This window comes from Lissotriton vulgaris, chromosome 5, assembly GCF_964263255.1.
Source record: "Lissotriton vulgaris chromosome 5, aLisVul1.2, whole genome shotgun sequence".
NCBI lineage: Eukaryota > Metazoa > Chordata > Amphibia > Caudata > Salamandridae > Lissotriton > Lissotriton vulgaris.
The window spans coordinates 1,766,819,711-1,766,847,120 of NC_141693.1; positions in this window are offsets into that span (position 1 = coordinate 1,766,819,711).

Sequence of the window (27,410 nt, forward strand, 5' to 3'; positions counted from 1 at the left end):
CTGATTACTAGGGATATCCATACCCTACACCACACTTATATTCACATCAGTTGGTCTCGCGGCCACTCAGACCCAGACCGGTCTACCCTAGGGCAGATATGGCGCACAATCCGGTGTGACTACACATGGGCCTGCAGAACCCAATGCTCCCTTTTCCAAACGGTTCGCAATCCTGCAAACCTCCACGCCAGTCTCCCACCTGACGCTCTCACTTATTCAAGCCACAATCTTGTGGGTATACACGCTGGTCTCCTACCCAACGTTCTCACTAACGCCGCATATCAACGACGACCACATTCCTATGAACACCTATATATATATATATATTGGGAAGTCTCTTCACTAAGGGTCTGCTTACTACAATATTAGGAGTTAGCCAATTAATATAATGTACCTCTTATTCTTGGCATCATAGGTCCACTCACTCCCTATTTATGTGATCACCACTTACCTGATTGGGATTACTCATCCATTCATGTACCTAGTAAACACCTAGAAGATGCATTTACCTAAATTGACCAAAAATATGAAGCGCATGGCAGTTCATTAATAAACTGGGGGTTTCTTTAATCACAACAATATAGATACATACACAGATCTGTATTAAAATTAACACATGTAACTGACAAAGACTATAGGTAGAACACACCGCTGAAAGAGAAAAGATTAGCAATGCAAAAGCCTAGGGAATAAAGATAAGATTAAGATGCAAGTGTAAAGTAAATTAATATAACAGGAGCGCCTTCACCTTATTAGTGTGTAGTCTTGTTCTAGCTGTCATCTGGGTTCCTCTCTCGTCTGTGCCTTGGCTCATCTCAGACTCTCTCTCTCTCCTGCACTCTTGGGTACACCTCTGCGCTGATCACTTTGCACTGGACTCCTCTCTCCCACGAACTGTCTCCACCTTCCAGCTTCAATCTAATGGTTCCTGTCGCTCTGATCACCGTTCATTCCACTAGCTTATTCACTCTGCCTCTGCGCCAATGTCCAAATAACTCCAGCTGCTCCCTCAGGTTAGTCCACGATCTCTCCTCCGTCTCTTCTAAAAGGCATTACTTCAGACTCCAGCTATTCACACCTCCTCCTGCTAAGTAACTGCTTCTGACTGCTTCCTTCAGTTCCAGCTCACTATTCAACTCAGCTCTCTCTCCAGCTTGAACTCTCTCTCTCTCTGCCAACTCCACTCCACTGCTTACCACTCCTCCACTTCAACACGACTGCTTGGCTCCACCACCTCAACACGACTCTCACTCTACTTGACTCGACTGACTGACTCCGCCTCTGCACTTCACTGATATAGAATGCTGTTTCCTCATGGAAAGTTCCAGCCATCAGCCTGCCGCCCACCAGGTCTCTGCATCACCTCGCATCAAGGACACACACCCAGCCGGCCGGCCTTTTGTTGTGTCTTCCACACAGAGAATAATACAGCCTACCGATAAGGGCTGGCCCAGACCGGTTCTCTCCAAGTGAAAAACAGCCTTAACTATAAACTTTGCCTTTACCCTGAAAAGCCTCTCAGCTTCATCAAGATGGAGTCCCTCTAGCTCTAGGCCTGTAGGCCTGAAAGGGATGAAATGCCCCTTAGCTCTGTCAGAATACCTACATAAACCATACCAATGTGTCTAATATGTCAAAGCCAATAGGCAATAGACAGGTTAAAGTCAAGAATAAAGGATCTATTATCATATTAAGCAGCTATCCTCTTCTAGGTCTGGAAAAAAGGGCTTAAAAGGGCCAACACAAGCTAAGAATACCTATCCTAGATGTGAGCAAGACTAATGATCTATATCACTGCTAAATAGAGCCAAAAACCCTGCCATTACACTCCACCCTTAGATCCTTATCTTGCGAACATCAATAAACAACAACACCCATGTAAACAAACATCAACACAATCTATCAACAAATCAAAAACTAAAAAACTCTCTAAAAAGAATGACAACTTAAGGAAATTCCACCTGAAACTCAATTGTAGGGGATACAAACCTAACAACCAACTGAAAACAAATCAAAGCACCCTTGACTTGAATGCTGAAACATATCTAAGATTGGATCTGATAACAACAGAAACTAACCAAAGCATCCTCAAACTAAATGTGCCTCAACTTCTAGTGATAACTGGTGAAATCTAGTGATGTAGGGACTTATGTGTTGAATGAAAACAGCAAGGGGCCTACCTACTTCGGACAACTTAAGCCTAAATGAGGCCTACCTACTTCGGACAACTTAAGAACTAAATGTGTTTCAACTTCTAATGAGAAAACAACAAAGGGCCTGAATGAGCCCTACCTGCTATGGTTAACTTAAGCTAATGGTGACACATGAAATCTATTGGTGTAGGGGCTCGTTTGTGGGATGAAAATAACAATGGGCCTAAATGAGGCCTACCTACTATAGTTAACTTAAGCCTAAATGAGGCCTACCTACTATAGTCAACTTAAGCTAATGATGACTCATGAAATCTATTGGTGTAGGGGCTTGTTTGTGGGATGAAAATAACAATGGGCCTAAATGAGGCCTACCTACTATGATTAATTTAAAGAAACATTTTGGTGAAATCTGAGAAGTAGATATGACAAATTATTTTCAAGGCTTGGGCAAACATTAATACATAATCATACTAAAAGACACACCTCCCAGGACAATCTAAAGTCTAGGGTAACCACCCTTTGATCAATCAAGGTGAAAATGTAATAACAGTAAAAGACAACCCCATTTCTACAAGATAGCTGGTGTATATATATATATCACTTAGTTTCTTCACACTGCGGAACACATGTGTGCACCACCATTCAAAAAAAAAGTCCTTCATTGGCAAAAACTGTTTTGAAGAAAACAGAAAAACTATAATAGGTGACATGTTTGTGTTTTTTCTAAAAGTGGGGCCTGCTCGTAGTGATTGCCAAGAAAAATGCAGGCCAAGGAAAAAGAGTCCAATGTCAATTTTGTTACTTCAGTGTAGGCCACCACCCTGCATCTTCGGTATCCGGACACTTCCTCCGATGCGGCCATTCATCACCCTTCCGGTCTGGTCTGGTCTGGTTCCATCTTCCAAAAATAATAAACTAACATAAAAACATGAAAGTAAAAAACTAAAACAATAAAGGAAGTGGGAGGGGGAGGGGCCCACGCACAACCACAACCCAGCAATCCTAGGGACAAGAAAACAAGTATCATTATTCTTGCAAAATAAAATTTTAATTTAAAAAGCACCCCGGGTGCCTTTCATTATTGAAAAGAAAATATCCTAATTAATTAAAAACATTCAAAATTTAACTTTTAATGAAATTTTAGTAGGGCCTAACATACCCTAATCCTCTGTGAGACACCCCTCCCTTCAGAGCAGGAGCCAGGCTACAGTATGAAGTAATTTGAATCACTGCCAAAAGTTGATCTCACTGCGAGGGGAAGGCACTGCCAAGCACTCGATGCAAGCATCTCTAGTCTCTAATCAGGGAAGCCTACTGTATCTAACTAACTACAAGGGCAAGAGTCTGCAAGAATCCATTATCAGCAGGCAATGAAGCTGCCTGCGTCAACAGCCAGGAAGAGCCAGTTCCCCCGCCCTTACATAAACAAGCCGTCCGCGGAATAAAATTGGATTATAGCCAATCATAACGAGACAGGGCCGTGTTCGGAGCCTGCAGAGGAAGAAAAAAAAAACTCGTCTTCATAAACCAGCTGGTCTGCCAAGGTCGACAAACACATTTTTTGCAAGCTAGTTCCCAGGCCTGATTGCACTAACTAACGAAAGCCAGCATTTTAGAAAAAAAAAACAATTCTGTTACAATGTACTGCTACTTAAAAGCTCCACTTTCTAAAAAGACTTTTGTCTAACGAATTCAGCTAAAGGCAAGACATTTAAAATAAGGGCACTTATTTAGAAAGGGGCAACTAAGTTTTGCACACAAAATTATACATTCTGCATTTGGAAAAAACGAATTAACATGGACCATTGTCAGCTGGTGAAAGAGAAATAATTTTAAAACAACATAAAATGCAGATACATTTCAACATTCTGTTTAGTTCAACCAGGGGCATCATGCAACTATGCATTACAGTGTAATTTATAGCGCAAACTTTTCATATAGACACATTTATAAAAAAAGTTACAGTTTGCATTTGGGAAAATAATAATAAGAATACAAATACATTTTAAAAGCACACGGTTGCCTTTCACTAATTAAAAGCACATGTTACCATGCACTGTCGGGCAAGATTGATTATTCTCAACCTGTGATCATTGCAACCAGCACATTCCTTTCTAGATGGAAAACCCTCAAAGAAATAATTAATGAAAACAGCCCCGTAGCGTGCACTCTAACAGGGCCATCTTTTTAACATTTCACTAATTTTAAATCGTATTCAAAAGAACACAGCTCTCTCCGTGCAAACCCTTATCTCAATCCAACTGGTTGATTTATAACCGCATCAGTTCCAAGGTAAACCCACACAAATTCGTAGACGCATTTCAAAAAGAATGTGAAATGAACAGAACCCTTCGCAAAGCACAAGATGTTACCTCTCCGTCAAGAAGCTGACAAAGCACGTAGGCAGACCAAGGAATCAAAAGTCAAAATCAAACCATCAAATAATCCACTGACTTTTATAGTCAGGTCAAAATAACCATGCAAGGTAAAACAGCATGTTTAAAAATAAAGACTGCCATCTCAATTCAAGATATTAACCCTTTGGCAGCTCAAGCAGAATCATTCCCCAAAGTCCGCGGATACATGGGAAAGTCCTGAGCACATCTCTTCACGTTTACAGATAACACGTACACACATTTTCAAAACGTTATCCCCAAGCACCCGAGAGAGATCCAGCTCTCCCCTGCCTAACGTAATGATAACATGCTCCATCCAAGCCATGACCACATGGCGCTATTCACAAGCCATATTTACAAGACAAGCTTTTCACAAACAATATATCCAAGGCGCAATGCACAAGGAACACAGCAAATCAACATAAAAACATGCACCTCACAAGCCACATTAAAATGGCGCTATTCACAAACCATATTTACAAGACAATAAACAAACTCAAAAAATGACACGCTTTTCACAAGGAATATATCCAAAGCACCATTCACAAGCAACACAGCAAGTCAAAATGAGAACATACACCTCATAAGAAACATTAACATGGCGCTATTCACAAGTCATATTTACAAGGAGCTATATTCAAAGAACTCCACAAATCATATTACAATGAACACATTTCACATTGCACAGCATAAGCAGATGCAGCAAGCAATTTAATGGGCAATTTAAAAGCATTTTTTACACACATTTATACAATAGGACCATCACAAAGATGGAACTGGCTTCCTCATGTAATGCCATCCTTCAACCCTGACAGTTTAAACACCAAGATGAAAACCATTCCTTCCACCCTGAATAAGCCAAATGCCATGATGTAATGCAATCTCCCCACGCTGCAACTGTTCAAGCCCATAGGTCTCACAGGCTACATAAACTGCAACATTACGCCAGATGGAACCGGCGTTCAGGGCACTCCCTCAGAACACATGGGAAACTCTCTAAGCACATGGCCAGGACACACAGGATAGGTAAGCAGTTCGTGACGCCAGATGTTATGGCTGGATTTTCTGATTAGATGGGATCAGCCCCTAGGGGCCCCTCCAACCCAGCCAGAACGTAATCACATCCCTCCTCAGGACCAACTATCCAGGCACCTGGGTACCTACCTGAGGATGGGGAACTCGCAATATACAAGCTCATATTATTAAAAACACCACTAAATCTATAGGGATACTAAGAATACTCACTGATTACTAGGGATATCCATACCCTACACCACACTTATATTCACATCAGTTGGTCTCGCGGCTACTCAGACCCAGACCGGTCTACCCTAGGGCAGATATGGCGCACAATCCGGTGCGACTACACATGGGCCTGCAGAACCCAATGCTCCCTTTTCCAAACGGTTCGCAATCCTGCAAACCTCCACGCCAGTCTCCCACCTGACGCTCTCACTTATTCAAGCCACAATCTTGTGGGTATACACGCTGGTCTCCTACCCAACGTTCTCACTAACGCCGCATATCAACGACGACCACATTCCTATGAACACCTATATATATATATATATATATATTGGGAAGTCTCTTCACTAAGGGTCTGCTTACTACAATATTAGGAGTTAGCCAATTAATATAATGTACCTCTTATTCTTGGCATCATAGGTCCACTCACTCCCTATTTATGTGATCACCACTTACCTGATTGGGATTACTCATCCATTCATGTACCTAGTAAACACCTAGAAGATGCATTTACCTAAATTGACCAAAAATATGAAGCGCATGGCAGTTCATTAATAAACTGGGGGTTTCTTTAATCACAACAATATAGATACATACACAGATCTGTATTATAATTAACACATGTAACTGACAAAGACTATAGGTAGAACACACCGCTGAAAGAGAAAAGATTAGCAATGCAAAAGCCTAGGGAATAAAGATAAGATTAAGATGCAAGTGTAAAGTAAATTAATATAACAGGAGCGCCTTCACCTTATTAGTGTGTAGTCTTGTTCTAGCTGTCATCTGGGTTCCACTCTCGTCTGTGCCTTGGCTCATCTCAGACTCTCTCTCTCTCCTGCACTCTTGGGTACACCTCTGCGCTGATCACTTTGCACTGGACTCCTCTCTCCCACGAACTGTCTCCACCTTCCAGCTTCAATCTAATGGTTCCTGTCGCTCTGATCACCGTTCATTCCACTAGCTTATTCACTCTGCCTCTGCGCCAATGTCCAAATAACTCCAGCTGCTCCCACAGGTTAGTCCACGATCTCTCCTCCGTCTCTTCTAAAAGGCATTACTTCAGACTCCAGCTATTCACACCTCCTCCTGATAAGTAACTGCTTCTGACTGCTTCCTTCAGTTCCAGCTCACTATTCAACTCAGCTCTCTCTCCAGCTTGAACTCTCTCTCTCTCTGCCAACTCCACTCCACTGCTTACCACTCCTCCACTTCAACATGACTGCTTGGCTCCACCACCTCAACACGACTCTCACTCTACTCGACTCGACTGACTGACTCCGCCTCTGCACTTCACTGATATAGAATGCTGTTTCCTCATGGAAAGTTCCAGCCATCAGCCTGCCGCCCACCAGGTCTCTGCATCACCTCGCATCAAGGACACACACCCAGCCGGCCGGCCTTTTGTTGTGTCTTCCACACAGAGAATAATACAGCCTACCGATAAGGGCTGGCCCAGACCGGTTCTCTCCAAGTGAAAAACAGCCTTAACTATATACTTTGCCTTTACCCTGAAAAGCCTCTCAGCTTCATAAAGATGGAGTCCCTCTAGCTCTAGGCCTGTAGGCCTGAAAGGGATGAAATGCCCCTTAGCTCTGTCAGAATACCTACATAAACCATACCAATGTGTCTAATATGTCAAAGCCAATAGGCAATAGACAGGTTAAAGTCAAGAATAAAGGATCTATTATCATATTAAGCAGCTATCCTCTTCTAGGTCTGGAAAAAAGGGCTTAAAAGGGCCAACACAAGCTAAGAATACCTATCCTAGATGTGAGCAAGACTAATGATCTATATCACTGCTAAATAGAGCCAAAAACCCTGCCATAACAGGCCCCCACCACGACAAGGGAAATTACAGTTGGAAATGAGGGTAGAGTCCTCTGCGCATGCGCCACTCACACCGTGAGGGCGAGAGTTTTGGTAGTAGGGATCTGACACCGGTTAAGACCTTGCCGTTGGCCCTTAATGCTAGGATGTACAATTTTAATTTAGAATGTATGCATTTGCAGGATGTTAGACTCGGCTAGGAAACCTTTGTATTAGAGATCTGTTAAGGTTAGCCAAAGAACATGTCTTCATCGAAATGTAATAAATGTAAAATTGTACATGATTATGAAACTTTTATTTAATGTTTTAAATTTTGTTTCATATTTTAATAAATACGGCCGGGAGGGTGACTCCCTCCCGCCTTCCAAAAGTTCAAGCCTGCGTCCGACTTCCCATCCTTGGGGATTGTGTTGGGAGGGGGTGACGGGCATCCCGGCCATATGACAAGACTGAAATTCTTCCACTCACTAAGTATTGTTTACCTCATCAATTCTCTTCTTCTTGATTTGCCTGGAATCATACCAAAATTAAATATCTGGGAGTCTGGTTCTCCAGTTCCATTTCCTCTTCTATTAAACTGAACATGACTTCGGTATTGGATCGCATTAATAAATCCTTCTCTTCCTGGAATCCTCTCTTCCTATCGTGGTGGGGTAGATTAGATTCTATAAAAATGATGATTGCCCCTATTCTTATTTATATTCTCTATATGCTGCCTGTACATATCCCTACTATTTACTTTAAACGCCTTGACTCCTCTCTTTCTAAATTTTTGTGGCACAACAAAAAAGCTAGAATTTCTCTTGTCTCTCTTCGTAAAGCTAAAGCGACAGGTGGAGTTAATTTCCCAGATCTGCGTCTGTATCATAAATCCTTTTCCTTGCGTCAAGTCTCTCGATGGCTCTCGAAAGATTCGTCTCCATTCGCTCCCCTATGGCTTTCTATTGAACGGACTCTCATCTCCCCCTTCTCTTTTGAAGAGCTTCTTTGCTTTTCTTCCAAATCTCCATTCACCTCCCTTCCACTTTTTAAATATTCTTCTTCCCTTCTCCGGCCTCTCTGTTCTCCTTCTGTTGTATCACGCGAATCCTTTTTGCAACAAACCATTTGGTATAACTCCCTTGTTCTCATTAACAATAGATCAATATCTTGGTCCTCATGGCATCAAAAGGGTATTATTTGGGTTCATCAGCTTTTTGATGGACTCATTCCTTGTACCTTTCTTCAATTTCGAACTCAATTCTCTTGTCCGAGATCTTTCTTGCACAAATATACCCTCCTGATGGAAACTATCCTTGATCGTTATTACTTGCTACCTTCATCTGTCACTCCTTTCCCTCCCTCATCCCTTCTAACATTACTTTCTATTTTTCCTAAAGCTTCCGTTATTTATAAGTTCTTCTCTGCCCCTAATCCGGAGCGACCCAAATCCAAGATTGAATCTTCCTGGGAGTCTGACCTTGGACGTGTGGGGTCGGTTTTTCTTTGGGACAAACTCTGGCTTAAGTCCTTAAAGGTATCTCGCTCTGCTTCTCTTACACAATCTCTCTTCTTTCTATATCATAGACTTTATCTTTCCCCTCTTCTTCTTTCTCGATTCTCCTCTGCTTCTACTTCTGCTTGTTGGACATGTAATTATCCTGATGCTGACCTTTTGCATATGTTCTTTCTCTGTCCCCCAGTATTTACCCTTTGGAACCAAGTTTGGTCTTGCATCTCTCGCATTTTCTCACTCTCTATTCCTCATTCTCCTTCTCTTCTTTTTCTGGGTAGTCTTTCAGATACTCTCACCCTACCCCCTCATTCTGCTGGTCTTTTTGATCTTATGCTTGCTCTTTCCTTTCAACATATCTCCTCTAACTGGAAAGATCTCACAAAGGTCTCTTTGCAACATTGGTGGAACTTCCTTTGCCATTTTCACAGATTAGATGTTTCCTTTGCTTCCTCCTCCAAGCCCCCTCGTAATGTGGAACTTTATTGGCTCCCGTTAACTATTTACTTGGATCAATCTGCTGTCAAGAATTGTCCCTCTTCCACCACATCTGAGAATTTTAAACCACCCTGAATTTTTTTCCCTTCTACTATTTTCTCTTCATGTGTATGACTCAGATTTATCGTTATGCTTACTCTCTATTTAATTTCATTAACAATCTACACATTTATTTGGTATATATTGATATATTTCTATCAGGTTATTTTCCTGTATATTATACTTCATCAATGTGTTGCATATTTATAGTATACAACTATGTCATATTTCCTTCTCATATTCTCCTTTCCTGAGTTTTTCTTCTGCTCTTTTTTCTTTTTTTTTCTTTTCTGTTCTTCTTTTCTCTCTCTTATTCCTTCTTTCTTCTTCTTTCTTTCTTTCCTCTCCCTCCCCTCTCTTTAAAACTTATAAAATGCTTATGTATTGATTCTTGACATTAGGAATGTTATAATCCTCTTGTTTTTGTATATTCTGCATACAGTTCCTTTTGTCCTTGTTTATTTTAGTATATTAATAAAGCTTTCAAACAGAAAAAAAAGAAGAAAAAAAAGATTAAAGACAAATTAAACTACAAGGAAGAAGTGGCACACACTTTTTGTTCATATCAGGGCAGTCTGTTGTAAGGAGCATATAACCTCTCGAGTGAATACATATTCTATGACAGAGAACAGCTGCCCATTGAGTTAGCCTTGAGTGAATGTTATAGTGTGAAATGGTGATGCTGTGGTATATCTGGAGGGGGTGAATGCTCTAGCACAGGAAGAGGCCTCCTTAAGGTGTAATTTGGACTTTGAGAGTGATTTCATTTTGGGCACAAGGAGTTCTGAAGCTATGTGACAACATTCATGACTTACCAACCTTGGGCAATATATCCAAGTCTTCTAAGTGCTACTGCTACTCCTCAGCCACCACCAAGGAGATAGATCCGCACCAGCTAGCCTCCTCGCCCTGCTTTTGTCTGGTGCAGATCATTTGAAGCCATATGATTTGGACAACCTGCCTTTATTTTAAGGTGCATCCACTGCCAGAGCCATGGAGTCTCCCATGCAGATGTCGAGGTCCAGAAGCTTACAGTGCAGGCGCAGCAAGATGGGCCTGCAGATGGCTCCGGCTCCACACACATGGCATGCAATAGCCGCCACACCTACTAGACGCAGCACAATCACAAAAGAATGGTGTAGTAACGGCTGCACAGTGAAGTCTATCACCACCACCCCATCTCTACTCCTGGGATGTGCAGTGCCAGAACTATGACAGAAATGACCTGGCCAATTCCCACTTCCCATTAAAGAAACATGCTTATCACAGTGTTTGTAAGTGGGCAGGTGGTCAGTTGACTCACCTCATGGATTGTGCTGGAGTGGCAGGACTGCTTCAGTTCCTGCTTGTTTTGCTCCAGCATCTCTCGGTCCTGAGTATAGTTAGTCGGTGAGCTCATCTCCATGCATACATGATCCCAAAACTGATGATTCTCCCTCGGTTAATTGCTGGATGCTACTTAACTCTGTCTCTCACAGGAAACATCACAGGACTCCCTTAGCACGCCGACACAGCTCACTTAAGTTCCTGTATACCGGTGCAATCGTGAAACTCCACAGCTCCTGAATGACAGTTCCTATCAACCAATGGGCAATGAATAAGGGCTAATATATGGGTGTATGACTGAAGCACGCATGCGTTTAGCACAAATGCCTTTTCACCACATTCGTTCCATTGCCGATGCTGTAAAGGCACAACGTGATTCCGCCTTTGTATTAAAGGATGTCTCCCCTAATCTACATTTAAATTACTAGGACCCTTTGCACCTCTCTGTACAGATCATATGATATCTATATTGACAGATAACTGTCTCTAGCCACACCCAAATATAGGAGTTATCTTTAAGTACGTGGGTCTGCTTCTGTGTAGTGATAGGGGCCTGGATGTATCATCGTTCCTATTTGCGATTTCTTAATAGCGATTTTTACCGAATCGCTATTAAGAAATCGCAAAATGGGATGTATGTTTTAAATCGCTATTTTTTTGCGATTCATTATTATTCCTAATTTGCGAATTCGAAAGTTGCAAATTCGCAAATAAGGAATAATTTCCCATTCATTCCTATGGGCCAGGAGGCCCATAGGAATGATTGCGAAATAATTCTCAAATTGCGAATTCGCAATTTGCTAATCGCAATTTGAGAATTATTGCAAGGGTGCAGGGGTGTCTCATGGACACCCTGCTGCACCCCTGAAACTTACATGTGTGTGCATATGGCGCACATACATGCCCTATGGGCATGTATGTGTGTCACATGCCACCCTCAAAATTGCCAAATTTTGGTTTTTGAAAGGATTTCGCAAATTAACACGAACCTCAAGTTGGTGTTAATTTGCAATTCCTTAACCTGAATTCGCAAATTAAAAAAGCTTCATACATGGCCTTTAAGGAATCGCAAAATTGCGATTCCTTAAATGCTTAAGCAAAATAAGGAATCGCAATTTTTTGCGATTCCTTATTTTGGTAATTTCACATACATCCCAAAAGATGCAAAATGTCCGTTTGCGATTCATTAAGGCTGAAATTCTGTGAATTTCGGCCTTAACGAATCGTAAAATGCTTGATACATCTAGGCTAGGGTCTCTAAATCGATTGTCAGTCTACCAGTTCAGACACTGGGCTCCATTTCTGTCCCAGGTAGTGAGATGAAAAAAAGGTATTGTACCGAAGAGCGTTGTTGGGACAGCATAGCGGGGGAGAAGATTCCTCACAGGAACCCTGAACAGAAAAGGAAAGTGTAAATAATATAAAATAATGTATGCCTGTTTTCGTCCCCAGCCGCAAAATCGTTCATAACATTCGCCTGCCTGTGACCACTTTGCTGCTTGGAAGTGATACAGCGTTTTAGTGCCACAAGCAATGCAGATTTATAAACGCTGCCTAAATAGAATGATGTGTGTTTGTTTAGGAGCCATGCAGGAAGAGGATTAGCTGCCATGGTTACCTTTGAAGCCGAGTGGTAATGGCTTCAGCTGTGTTTATTAGAATATCATTAAAAGTGGCATTCCAAGCATAGCCGGAAAACAAAGCCATCAACTTGTGACAGCTGCTGATGGAGAGGAGGTGACTGAGCGCTGCTTCAAGAAACTGGTGCAAGCTCTTGGTCAAAATATTTAAACCTGCTCATTTAGGCATGCGAGCTGCATCCCTGTGTGTATCTTAATGGTAGCCACATCACAGGTGTTACTCATATACGAGGTGTTTTCTACGACCTAGGCTGTTGATAAAGATGACTAAATACAAGTCAAATAAGGAATGAAGGGCCAGATGTAGGTAGCCCTTTACCGATCGGAATCGGCCGAAAATACCGATTTTCGGCTGTTTCCGATCGGTAAAGGGCTATGGAGATGTAGGGGCACATATTCGGTAATTTTACCGAATCGTTATTATTACCGAATCGGTAAATTTACCGAAAATGCAATGTGGGTAGCCAATTTTCCATTGGCACATGCCTTTCAGAATCTGTATTTTACCATGGAATACAAATCCATGGTAAAATACTGATTCCTGTGTACATGCACATCTGTGCATGTACACATGTGCCATGTGACAGACAGACGTGCCCTTAGGGCATGTGTGTGTGCCACATTGCACACATGCCCGTTTTGGGGGTGCTAGAGGGTGTCAAAGTGACACCCCCTGCACCCTTGACAAATTCGGTATTTACCGATTCGGTAAATACCGAATCGGTATTTGAATTGAATCCTATGGGCTTCAAGGCCCATAGGATTCAATAGCAAATACCGATTCGGTATTTACCGAATCGGTAATTACCGAATTTCAAGGTATCAGTAAAAAATCCAGATGTTGGTACCTACATCCCATTTACCGATTTTGAAATACCGAATCGGTAAAATTCGGTATTTCAAAATCGGTAAATGGGATTTACCTACATCTGGTCCGAAATGTATTCACCGATCAACAAGAGCATCAAGTCATAAATGCAATTAACATATACAACCTAGCATATCCCTGCTCTAAAATCAACGCTCCAAAACATCTCTCATATTAAACTAAGGGTGTAGAGCGCGTGTTGATGCGCGAGGAATACGTGAAAGAGAGAACACACGAAAGTAAGTACGGTATAAAGGTAAATACAGGTTATGACATGATTTATCACATTTGGAAAATTGAAGCCATAAAGGGGTCCTTGTATTTCACAAATAGACATCTATTGGATGGTTAATTACCTTTTAACATGCTCTAACCAAACCCACATTCAATCAACATTTCACTTGACCTAGGTGTGTGGCTAGTACTAACACAGACCCTGGCCTCATGTCCATATAGCTTCTCATTGATCACACTTTGGTTGATTCTCCAAACTGTTTTACAATACCAGATTCAGGACAGTCATGTTCATCATTCTTGGATCTTCGATTCGGGTACTGATCCATCCTCACAGCAGGCAAACCAAGTGTATATCGACCAGATGTACACCTTACAACACTGTTAGGACCCTCAGATCCTCCTCAGCTAACCTCCTTAAACCACCAGCCTACAGGTCCAACATAAAAGGAGGTAAATCTTTGGCAGTCCTAGGAACCAGAGCATGGAACCTCACGCCAACTCAACTAAGGTTGATAGAATTAGAAACTCAGTATTGGTTGTTGTTTTGCGGGTCCTTTTTTTAGTCTTCCGTCCTCTTTCTTGCTTGGGATAGGCGCGGTGGTTAAGTTACAGTCTCTGAATCGGGGTGGCCACTTGACCACTCTGGTCTTGGTCCTGGACTCCGCCAGCCTCCTGCGGTGTTGCCCTTTTTATTCCTTGCTCTTTTGAGTCACTGAAGGTGCTTGCCAGCTTCACCTTGTGTTTGTTGGCGGATGGTACGCTGTTCTGGCCACTGCAGTTGGCGCCAACTTATCTGTGGGTGTTTTCTGGACAGTTGCTTACTTCTTACTACGGTGTCTAGTGGCTCCTCCCTTGTGCTCGGTATCTCGGGCGGTTAGGTGGTGTCCTGGCTCTCCTCACTCGCCGTGTCGTGTTCCGCTCTGTATTACGCCTTCCGGAGTCTTTCTCGGTCTGGCGTGATTCCCCGGTTGTATGCTGAAGCGCGTTTCTACCTATGGCTCTTCCGCGCTAGTCGGCGTTCCTCTCCTTCCACCTGAACCAAGATGGCCTCCCGCAGCTTTATCCTAACCAATATAGCTGCTTCCTGTTGTTCGCGTTGTACCCCCTCTTTCCCTCTGCGTTTGCGTAGCTATCGGCTCGGTCTTCTAGGGTTTCCGCCTAGGGGGGTGAGAGGGGGGCTGCCTCTGTGCGCGTATTTCTGTGACTCTTTCGCGCTGGTCGGCGTTCCGCTCCTTCCGCTCCTTCCGCCTGAACCAAAATGGCCGCCCACCGCTTCGGTCCTAACCAATATGGCCACTTCCAGATGTTCGCGTTGTCCCCCCTTTCCTCTCCGCGCTTGCACTGATGTTGGCTCGGTCCTCTAGGATTTCGCCTGGTGGGGGGGGGGCGTCTCTCTGTGGCTATTTCACGCTGCTCGGCGTTGGTCGGCGTTTACTCCATCCGCCTGAACTAAAATGGCCGCCCGCAGTTTCAGTCCTGACCAATACAGATGCAATATTCGCAGTGGCCAGGAAGGGCAAGCCAATGGTGATAAACGGAAAGAAGGTAACAATCACACAGGACTTCTCTAGGCTAACGGTGGAGGTGAGGAAAGGCTTCCTAGCCCAGCGGGATACCCTGCGGAAAAACAACATCACCTCCTTCGCTGGGCCCTCAAAACTGAGAATCACAGACAGACATGGGAGCAAAACCTTCGAAGACCCCAACGAGCTACACAGGTACCTACAAGGGCCGGCCCCAGAAGAAATGGAGCACCAAAGCCCAGGAGCAAAGAGGAGAGCCTCCACAGACGGGGCAGAAGAAGAGGACATATGACAAGAACAGAGAGCCCGTGTCTAAAACACCCCTGAACCTTGAACTCAAGCGACCACATTGACCTCGAACATGCACACACAAACCAACGTATCTACCTCAGCGTCGGGAACGACAAGAAGCGACAAAAGGAAGACCCAACAACGGGCACTGAACTTTGAGCTCAAACGACCATATCTACCTCAAACACGCACACATAAACCAACGTATCTACCTCAACGTCGGTAACGACAGGAGCGACAAAGAAGGACCAAACAACAGGCATATCCTTCGTTTGTTTCCGCAGGGGGCTGTACATGCTTAATTGCTCCATTCATACTCAAGGCGTGCAATCAGCCCTCACACCGGCGGAAGAGACAATGTTAGACTTGGGGGGGGTGGGAGTGTGAGGACCCTTGCTGTCGCACACCCGTTTTTCTACAGGCGGGGGGAGGGGGGAGGGGCGGGCGGGGGGAGGTCAGATGAGGCGGGAGGGACAGGTGGATATGAAGGCTAACGAGATAACAGACATTTGTGCAACGTATGATTCCTTTTTCTTTCTTTGCTATACCCATTCCTTACTTTTAACCCCTTCCCGCTCACTCAAACCCCTGGGGGGGGCACTCAGGTTTCACAACGGAACAAGGACTGGCCTCTTGGAATCAGGTCAGGAAGAAGACAGAAGCACCAGCGGAAACACATGACAGATCAAACAACAGTCAGCCTAGCCACGAACCTAAAGGTGGTATCCATGAACGTTAAAGGCCTGAACCATCCAATCAAACGCAGGAAAATACTAGAACACCTGGCAAAACTTAAAGCGGATATATACACGCTACAAGAAACCAAAACTCTCAGAGGAAGAAGCAAAACTACTCAAGGCAAGATGGATAGGAGACATCCTATGCTCGCCAGCAAAGGGGAAGAAACGAGGTGTAATAACTATCCTAAGCAAGAAAGCTAACCTTACCATCCAAAAGACAGACACGGATGTAGACGGTCGCCTGCTGATAGTAAGTGTCCAGAGAGGAAACGATTGAATACATGTTGCGAACATTTATGGACCAAACTCTGAAGACAAAGAGCTCTGGCAAATGGTGGACAGCAAGCTCAGTGACCTACCGCAGGAAGACCTTCTGATCGCAGCAGGTGACATGAACAAGACGATGGACCAGGCTACGGACAGACACCCGAGCAGGCCAAGCCACAACTCCCCATGTAGCAATACCCTCAAAGACCTATGCATCAATCACCACCTAGCAGACCCATGGAGGCTACAACACCCTGCAGCACGTGAATACACCTTCTACTCGCACCCGCACAATTCCTACAGCAGGATCGATTATATATTGATGTCCAACAACCACACACATCTAATCGACAACACGGAGATAGCCCCAATAACCATCTCCGATCACGCGCATATATCTCTCGCCCTGAATGGCAAACACAACGACACCCCCACGAGAAGATGGAGACTGAACGATGACATCCTACAGAACAAAGAGAATGTAAAAGAAATAGAGGAGGCACTAAAGGACTACCTTGAACACAACGACAACGGTGAGGTAGGGAAAAGCACCATCTGGGACGCACTCAAAGCGACACTAAGAGGCAAACTGATAAACATCAAATCAAGAATGAATAGAAGCAGGAACAAGAAAATCTCAGAGATAGAAGGTGAAATGGCAGCACTGGAAAGAGGCCACTGCGCAAACATAACAGACAAGAACACGCTCACCACGCTCACAAAAAAAAATACGAACTGAACAGAATCCTGAGCGAACGAGCAGGTTCGTGGCTAACAAAATTCAAATCTGTGAATCTGTGCAGGGCCAACAAAGCAGGGAAACAGCTGGCGTCCTACCTCAAAGCGAAGCAAAGGCAACACACAATAGCAGCAATAACAGATAAAACAAACAAATGGCAAACAACAAACAAAGGAATACTAGAGGTCTTCAGACACTTCTACCAAGAGCTATACTCCGAGGATAAAGACCTGAGCAGAGACGGAGGCTGCGCTCTCCTAAAAGACATCAACCTGCCGGAACTCAAAGAGGAGGAGAGAACACCCCTAGAAGCAGACATAACGGAAGAAGAAATTGAAGCGGCAATCAGCCAACTAAAACGGAACAAAGCGCCAGGACCGGACGGATACTCCACCGTATTCTACAAAACCTTCTGCCAAAAAATCAAAAAAATACTATCGGAAACATACTCCGCCTGCATACACAACGGCGAGATGACAAACACCATGCGGGAGGCCAACATTACAATATTACCCAAGGAAGGGAAAGACCCTCAATACCCGCAAAACTACAGACCCATCTCGCTCATAAATGTCGACTGCAAAATCTATGCGAAAGTGCTGGCAAACAGATTGAACAGAGTCCTACCGGACATCATCCACAACTCACAAGTGGGATACATCAAACACAGACTTTCGCAAGACAACACAAGGCTGCTATGCCACCTAATCAACCACACAACACAAAGCAATGAGCAAGCAGTCATGATAGCACTGGATGCGGAGAAGGCTTTTGACAGGGTCTCGTGGCCCTTCCTCAGGAACTGCATGGCAAAGTTCGGCCTAGGGGAAAAATACACAGCAATGGTGATGGCCCTATACAACAAACCCAGAGCAAAAATAGTGGTGAATGGAAGCACATCGGAAGCGCTCCTACTAGGAAGAGGAACTAGGCAAGGATGCCCACTGTCACCGGGCCTCTTCCTACTGGCACTTGAACCACTACTAGCAAAAATAAGAGACAATGAGAAAATCACCGGTGTTAAGATCAAAGAGAAAACAGTGAAACTGGCAGCATACGCAGACGACATCCTCATCACACCACAAACCCATCAACGTCGATCACAGCACTCGGGGACTCAGGCCTAGCCTGGCAAACAAAACCACTCAAGTACCTAGGACTACAGTTTGGAAGAGACCTAACATCCACAATACAACCCAACGAGGACTCATTGCTAAAAAAAGTAAAAGAAAGACTAGAGCTGTGGTCGCCAAAATACATCAGCTGGTGGGGAAGGATAGAGACGATAAAAATGATGATAACACCTGCAATAAACTACACGCTAAACATGCTACCGATCCCAATGACAGAAAGCTTCCACAAAAGACTGGACAGCATGATTAACACCTTCCTATGGAGAAACAAAAGACCAAGAATCGGCCTACCCAAACTGAGACTAGCGAAAGAACTCGGGGGCCTCAACCTGGCAAACTTCAAAATCTACCAAACAGCATGCCTGGCGAAACAAGGGATGGCATGGATCGATGAGACGCAACAGTACAAGCCAGTCTGGCTAGAGCTGGAGGAAGACCTCCTGGGAGGCCTGCACCCGACAGCTATACTAACGGCAAACAAACACCCCCTAGGGTCGAACATAATACTGAAACACACCAGAGAAGCGCTGATGAAAATAGACAGGCGAATGATACAGAAGCTGAGAGGTACAACATGGGAATCCATCTGGTTCAATACAAAAATAACATATCAAGGGGCAACAATGAATAATGACACATGGATCAAGAAAGGAATCAGCCTCCCCAAACAGATGGAAACTAAGGGGAAACAGCTGACCTTTTCAAACATACAACAACTACACGACCTCCCCAACAGAGAGCTATACACCTTTCTAAAAATCAGAACTGCTATAGCTAGAGCCAACCTACACAGAGGGGAGCCAGGCATCGTCAAATATGTGGGAACCCTAAACTCGGCAGGCCACCAAACTGCGAAGATCTATAAACTACTAAGCCCCACCACCCTGTCGCTAAACAAGAAAACGACAAACTCATGGGAGACACCTCTAGGCAGACAGTTAAACGAAAAAGAACAGGCACAAATGTGGAGCACAGCTACAAAGAACAAAATAACCCCACAGTTGGCGCAAACAAAATACTGGCTCCTCCACAGAGCCTACTGGACCCCCTCCAGGCTCCATAAAGCCGGCATCGCAGAATCAAGCGTCTGCTGGAACTGTCAGAAGGAGGAGGGCGAAGATGTCCGAGGGTGCCCTCCTCATCTTCGGATGCGTGAAAGTCAAGAAGCTCTGGGCCCAGATAAACGCATTCATAAACGACATGCTCAAAACAGACTTAACAATCAGCTATGCTAGCTTGGCGACAGGGCACTTAACAACGAACCTAAACAACAGAGAAGAGAGAGACCTACTAGACCTGCTGCTCACAGCGGCCCTAAAGATAATCCTAACGAACTGGAAGAATACGGCGAAAGCAAACTTCAAAACATGGATCAACTGGGTCACCTTCCTGAGAGGAGCAGATAACAGTACAGGCAACTTCTCGAAAGAACACACCCCCAAGGAGCTCATGTGGGGCCCACTCGACGAACACTTAAAGACAACACAATGACCACAAACCCCCCCCTCCCCCCCCTCCTTTTTTCTCTTCTTTTCTTTCTTTTTCTTTTTTTTAAGATAACACAAATGTACTGTATACAACTGCCAATGTATATGCCACTTATATTTTTCAATAAAAAAATTTATAAAATCAAAAAAAAAAGAAACTCAGTATTGGAAAGCCCATTAAACCTGGATCTTCGGATCCTTGGATGCACTGTGTTCTTCAATTATATAACTAAGATGCATCACATGTCTACCTGTCTCCCCTTTACACCCTCCGCACAGCGCCAGGATGCTCCTTCGGAGTGATAGTCCCGCTTTATAAATAGCCAAAACCATGTCACAGTTGCCCATGTAACTCTACAAAGCAGACCCCCCTAACACACACAATGTCATTGAATGAAGTTGCTTAACAGCAATCCAGAAACCAAGACACTTGATACTGATCGAATTTCCCACCACAATCTTAGCCTGATGAAAGCTCAGAAAGCAGCATAGTTCTTTTTTGAGTCAGGTGTTGGCAATGTAATTGGTCACACTTCTTACAGTTCCGTTCACATGAAATCTTAACTTTTCTATTTCTCCCAGTCAAGCCCAGTGAAGGGCACAGCTTAAAAATCGCAACTCTCTCTTTTAGTACTTTTACCTTTTTGTCCTGTGGTGCTGTGGGGCACGGTGCATTATGCACATTATGTCCATTATTTAGCAATCCTCCTTCAGGAATGTATTTTAACAGCATGAGCCAGCTGAATTGTTTTTTTGGCCACTCTGTTTTTACAATCAAGTTGTCCGTTGCCTTGTGGGAAGTGTAAAGCAGTTGCATAATGCATAATACCACTTTCCTTAAACAATTTAGGTTATACAACTAGCACCCTGTCTCACAGACCCCACTCTGCTAGCTGGGAAACATTGCTCTTGAACAAATACCCCAAATCAATTACCTTACAATCTTTTCTCATCTCATTACTGAAAAAGGCCACCAAATCTATGAAGAACTACATATTGATAGGCAGGGGTTTCGCTGGATCAATAAAGTCAATGATGAGCATTTGCTATCGCTCCGTGGTAATGCTACAGGGAACACGGGGCAGGCCTACCCTTTAAACATTTGTTTGCAGCATTGCAACTAGAATCCTTTGAAAATACTTTGATTCAAGACAGACCAGCAATATGCAGACCTCAGCCTCCTTGGTATCTTTGATATCCATATGCCCCTCGTGTGCCAGATCCTATAGCGACAGGGGACATTATTATATATGACTCCAGCATATTAAATCTCTGTCTAGAGACAGCTCTTCGTTTTTGCACCATCATCTGTTTGTTTATAAAAATAAATAATAACACTGAACCCACTGGGGGGAACAGGAAGTCACGCAGCCCTATTCACTGCATCAGCCTTTGTCCCGACTAGTAAAGGAATACTCATGCCTGAGATACCCTGAGGGGGTACACCAGACTTACCATGTCTTAGGAAAACAGAAAAAGATATCATATGTCCAATGACATGTAAACACAAGCCAAAGTCTGCCATTGCTTGTCCAGGAGATGACACCAACCCACAAGCACCTCAAAGGAGAGGACGTAGATCCACTCTGTGGAACAACCGCGACCTCGACATAGGAAAAACAAGACATACACATGGGCCGTCCAGAGCAGGAGAATCAGAAAACAAAATAAAACTTTCCTTCTTATGATAGATGGTTTCATCGCATCACCTAACTCACAGACACACTTCAGGAGTCTCCAGCATCATGTAAAGATTCAAGAGAAATCTCTCTCTTCTCTCACGCTCGTCTTCTGGCTCAGGAGACTGTTTCCGGGCACATCATTTCTGTAAGTTCTCCTCACATGTTTTCACAGGATCTGCACAAAATCAGGGACGGCAGGCACTCTCATGCAATCAGTGGAAGAGGGGTAGGGGGTCATATGCACCTCCAACGCCTTCTCCATCACTCTCATATCTAAGTAGAAACCTTGGATGGTCTTTGAAGGTCTCGACTCCTTCACTTCAGTTCTCTTAACCAGTTCTGATCAACTCGCAGACTAGTGAGCAGGAAAATGGAAAAGAAAAGTCTTCTCTGTGGACTAGTGAGCAGCATACTCTCCAAATTACCAAAAATATAGGGGCATATTACCAAGCAATAGCGATAATTATCGCTATTGCTTGGTTAGCGACTAAAATTTACCGCTGAGCTGCGGCGATTTTTACCGCAAATAAACCTTGGTATTACCAAGGTTTATCGCAAATGCGATAAAAATCGCTGCAATGCATGAATATCGCTGAAAAGTCAGCGATATTCATGCATTACCGAGCTAATGCTCTTAGCCATGTTATCCACCTCCCATTGGATAACATGGCTAAGAACTGCTCAGGGCAGGTGTTAGCTTTTGGAGATATTCGCGGTTAGCGCGAATATCTCCAAAAGTTGGTAATAGGAGATAGCGATGTTAGCGACTGTTTTCAGTCGCTAACATCTTTGCATGCCCACTTTGCATGTCATTAGTGATAAATATCACTGACATGCAAAGTGGGGCCCAAGATGGTCGCTATCTCCTACTAGCTGTCGCTAACTGGTGTTAGCGACAGCTAGGTAATAGGGAGATAATTTTATCTCCGCTTTCTTGGCTTTTGAAGCCAAAAAAGGGGAGATAAACCCCCTTGATAATATGCCCCATAATTTACATACATTCACGCGCCATCAGAATACCATACCTATACCATACTTTATGACTAAGTCATTTTCCAAAAAAACACAGGCAAGATTTATGTTAAACTGCTAAAAATCTCAGTTAATGTATTTGTTGTTGTACACACAACCACTCCGAGGTGCATTCCTCTACATCAATTACACTGGCAGCCATCAAATGACAGGCAGGATCTGTCTAATGGTTCAAAGGCATATTAACAGCACATGCTTAACCTTGCCTTTTACCGCTGGAGAACCAGGCGATTACAGTCAACAAAAACATGTAAACAAAGTATTTGTCCTTCCTTATATACATGGCAACTCCTTGAATTCCAGGAGTCGATGCTCATTAAAGAGAAGCAGACTAGTGGCGTTTTTCTAACTTTGCATAATGAGTATTTATTCAGGCTAATGTCTTACAATGAATTTTCATCACATTGCTTTTATATTCCCCTGAAGATTCAAACCAAACCGCCGTGTCTGTCCTTGCTTTTAAATAAAGCAATTTTTTTGTGCATCCCATTTTTATTAAACGAAAACGGGATGCATTAAAAAAAACAAAAGTGTTATGAATCATTTTCAGAAGCAGGCAGTGGTGCCGTGGTCCACTGGGTACCCCACCCCATTTGAGAATGGGTTACCACCTTCTTTGAGTTTGTGGTATTACATAAATCAAGAATCATATTCGTTTGGGAGACACACAAAACATGCCCTTTACAAATTCCAAATCCTTATTGTTTCCTAAACTCAATTAATGATTCTGAAAAGCATTTCTGAATCTTTAATTAGCTTATGTTTTGAAAAGTGTTTTAGAGGGTGCAAACTCTCAGAATTACAGAATCTGAGGGTTTGCAACTGTTAAAACCCATTAAACATGACATGAGGTCTTGAGGGGCAGCACCGAGCCTAAGGAGCTCCGCGCGCCATGGCAGAAGAAAAGTATTTTCACCGCTTCTTGGGGTCCCCGGAGGCTGTGCAAGAGACGCAGTGATCCCGGCATCCACCCCGTTCACGTATGGAGCCCTGGTAGACCACAGCAGTCACTGCGTCGATGCACCATTGCTGAGGCCTGCTGAGGAGCGGGCTCCGCGTTGCAGCCGCCGGAAACGAGGAGGCGGTGCGAGCTTTGTTGGGGCTTGGATTCGGCCCGGTGGAATTGGAAGTTGTTGAGGCGCTGCCTCCCACAGCCTGGAGACGGCGGCCCGACGAGTCGAGGAGCAGCAGCAGGCGCGGGTGAGGTGCAGCCCGCAAGGCGGCACGTGGTGGAGGTACCCCCTGCACAGCAGCACCACTGGGCCGGTGAGACCCCAATAGGCCAGCCTAAACACCTAGCAGAGAAGAGTGGAGGTGACCGGCCCCCCAGAGCTCGTACCAGAAGACGCATACCAGAGTGGGTGCCCGACCGGGAGGATTGGGGTCCTTCCTCGCAGAGGAGCGGTCTCGCCCTAGCGCACCACCCTTGAAGGGGTCACTGAGGTCATCTGTGACTGGTGAGCCTACAACGATGCCCGGATGCAAGCCTAACGCTGATCAACTGACACAGCTCTTAACCTCGGTGCGCTGCGCCCGGTGCAGGAAAGCGGACCCAGTAGGGGGAAGTCTATGAGGAATGGTAGAAGGGACAGACTGAGGCGTATGGATACCTGGTTCAAGTAGGCAGTGCTGGGGTCTAAAGGGAGACTGTTTGGAGTTGGATGAGCACGAACAGGGGGTCCAGCTACAAAAGTGATCTCCTGGCCTGGATCTTGGAGTTCTGCCTGATCTGCTGTGCCTTTGTCAATGAGCCTTCAAGCACCATAAAGGGACCTCAGTCTCTCAATCGGACCCCCGGTGAACTTACAGGATAAGGGCTAGCCAGAAACGAGAGAAGAAGGGCACCTGGGGCGCAAACAGTTACCGACCTCTAGCACAAGGAGGGAGCGGAGTACTATCCTGACCCCACATTTTGCCCCAACATACTCTGTCCCTGAGATGTCATCTCTCTGATCAAAGAAGGACTCCACCATAAAGGGCCTTCTGCAAAAGACTGGTTTGAAAAAGACAGACTCGCAAGTGGTGGACAGACATCGGAGAGAGAAATGGATTCTGAGCATGACCCGACGGCGGAACCCATAGCAAGGGGCTTCCTGGAACAGCTTTTTGTTGTCCCCAGAGAAGAGTTTGTGGCACCCCGCCAAGAGATGGCCTCTTATGTCAAACAGCTTAAGGTGGACGTTCAAGAGATTGGAGATCGGGTCGATTCCCTTGAACGAGCGGGCGATCACAGAGACGAGAGGATCACGGAGCAGACGAGGGAACTTCTGGAACTCAGGGATCATAATGAAGAATTGCATCTATGCCTGGTTGATTTGGAGAATCATTCACGGAAATCGAACATATGCATTAAAGGAGTGCCTCTGCATGCAGGTGGAGGCAAGCTGGAAGAGTGGGTGTTTTGCTTCTTCAGACATGTAGCCCTGGAACTTGAAGATGGAGAAATCACCCTCGACCGCACACTCCGTGATGGGTGACCGGCTTTTAGCCCAGGCCAACCTCAAGACATCCTCACTTGACTCCATCCATATAGGCAAAAGGACCTCATTATGACTGCGACTAAAGCCAAGGCCACCATTAACTTTGAAGGTCACCAGGTGGGAGTGTACCAGGAACTCTCATCCCTTACCCTCCAACGTCGAAGGGAGCTGAGGCCACTCCCTTCTCTCTTGAGGGACAAAGGAATACTGTACAGATGAGGCCACCCCTTTAGTCTATCCTTCACATGGGAGAACAAACTACGAATAGTGCGCTCCATGGGAGTCGCAAAGGGAATACTGGGTGCCAGTCTGAACGTGGAGGACTCTGAAAGTGGCCGGCACCCGTCCGGGACATCAATGTGGCAGACAGTTAGGAGAAGATTCCGGAGAACGGGGAAGGGGCAGCCTACGAAGCCTACAGAGCTTGATCGGCAACATGAGAGAGAGGCATTGCTCCGCCAGCTGCAGGGCAAGGATGTACCAGATGACCCCAAAAGTGACTGATTGAAAGGCACTATGTAGACACCACAACTATGGCCTTGCACGCCTTTATGAGGGCCCCATCTTCATGGTAATCGGCCATGGCCAGGAGCCCAATCTCCGTGATATGAGGACTGACTGTCGGCAGAATGAACCCTTGCATGTTGAAGTGTTTCAAGCCTGTTGGAGAGTATCTCTTATGCTCTTGACTTGTTTGTTCATTATCTTGCTATATTCCTTCCTTCTTTACTGTCCTTTCCTCGTTACTTTGCAGCTCTCCGTAATAAGGTTAGAGGTGAGTCTATCAAGGGGCAATGCTAATTCACAGAATAGAGTGTCTGTGTTGGAGAGGGACATTGGGGTTGGGGAGGCACTGGTAGAGCTGGTGGTTGCAGTGGGCACCCAGCCACATCATTGGCCTGGTGCCGTCCTCTAGATCTTATGTCGACGACTAAAATAAGCATCTTGAGCCTCAATGTCAAGAGAAGGGTGCTATTAGCACTCCTGCAGGAGAATGGTAGTGATATCTGCCTAATACCGGAGACTCACTTACTGCGAGCAGACTGGAAGCGCCTCCGCTCCCCGTGGTTTGACAGGCAATATTTCTCTACCTCAAGAAACAAGAAGGTGGGGTAGTGGTCCTGTTCCCCACACATTTCAAGGGCAAGGTGTTAGGTGTGAATACGGAGGTGCCAGGCAGGGTTTTAGCCATGAAATGAAATGAAATGAAATGAAATGAAATGAAAATGTGTTTTATAAAGCGCATAATAGCTGCCCTGAGGCGTCCCAGCGCTGAAAGCTAACAGATGTTCTCAGTGAGGCTAGATACTGGGTGACAGCTATTTATTAAACAAAAAGGTTTTTAGGTTTTTTCTGAAAGAGGTGAGGTCCGGATTGGACCTGAGATGGAAAGGTAAACTGTTCCACAGTTTAGACACATTCAGGGAGAAGGAACGACCTCCCGATCTAGACCTCTTAACCTTTGGAACAACAGCCAATAAAGCATTTGTAGACCGGAGCTGTCTGCTAGGAAGATAGGGAGTAATTAACGGGCGACTGATCAGTGGGCCAGTTTCCCAAATGGATTGATGGGCAACACAAAGAGATTTAAAACGAACCCTCTCTTTCACCGGAAGCCAATGTAGTTTTATCAGTCCGGTTCTCACAGAGGTCCTGCAGGGGAGCTGGAGCAGGGTCCGGGCCGCACAATTCTGAATTACCTGCAACTTTTTTAGTGTGGAATCTGGAGCCCCAAGATAAAGTGCATTTCCAAAGTCCAGCCTCGCAAGTATCAGTCCCTGGACCACAATTTGTCTTGCCTCAAATGGTAACAAAGGGAGAATCTTCTTCAGTACTCTAATGAGGCCAAAACAAGTGGCAGATAGTACCACTGCCTGGTGGTCGAACGTCAGGTACTTGTCCAGCCAAACCCCCAAGCTCTTAATAGCATCCCTGGGGACTGGGGGGGTGCCCAGGCACGCGGGCCAGATCTGATTAATTGAAGATGGTGCTAGATGTCCCAGCATCATGACCTCTGTCTTGTCCCCATTAAGTTTAAGACAAGACAGGGTCATCCATCTACTGACTTTGCTCAGACATCCCGCCAGGTCCACTGTACTCACAGGGTCTCTAGCCCGCGTGAGAGAAACCACCAGCTGGGTATCGTCTGCGTAGGTAACGATCTTAATACCATACGGACGCACGACCCCAGCCAGTGGCCTCATATAGATGTTAAACAACGTCGGGCTTAAAGAGGAGCCCTGTGGGACTCCACAGTCCAGGGGCTTGCTTGAGGAGATGGTTGCTCCCTCAAAGACCTGAAATTGTCTACT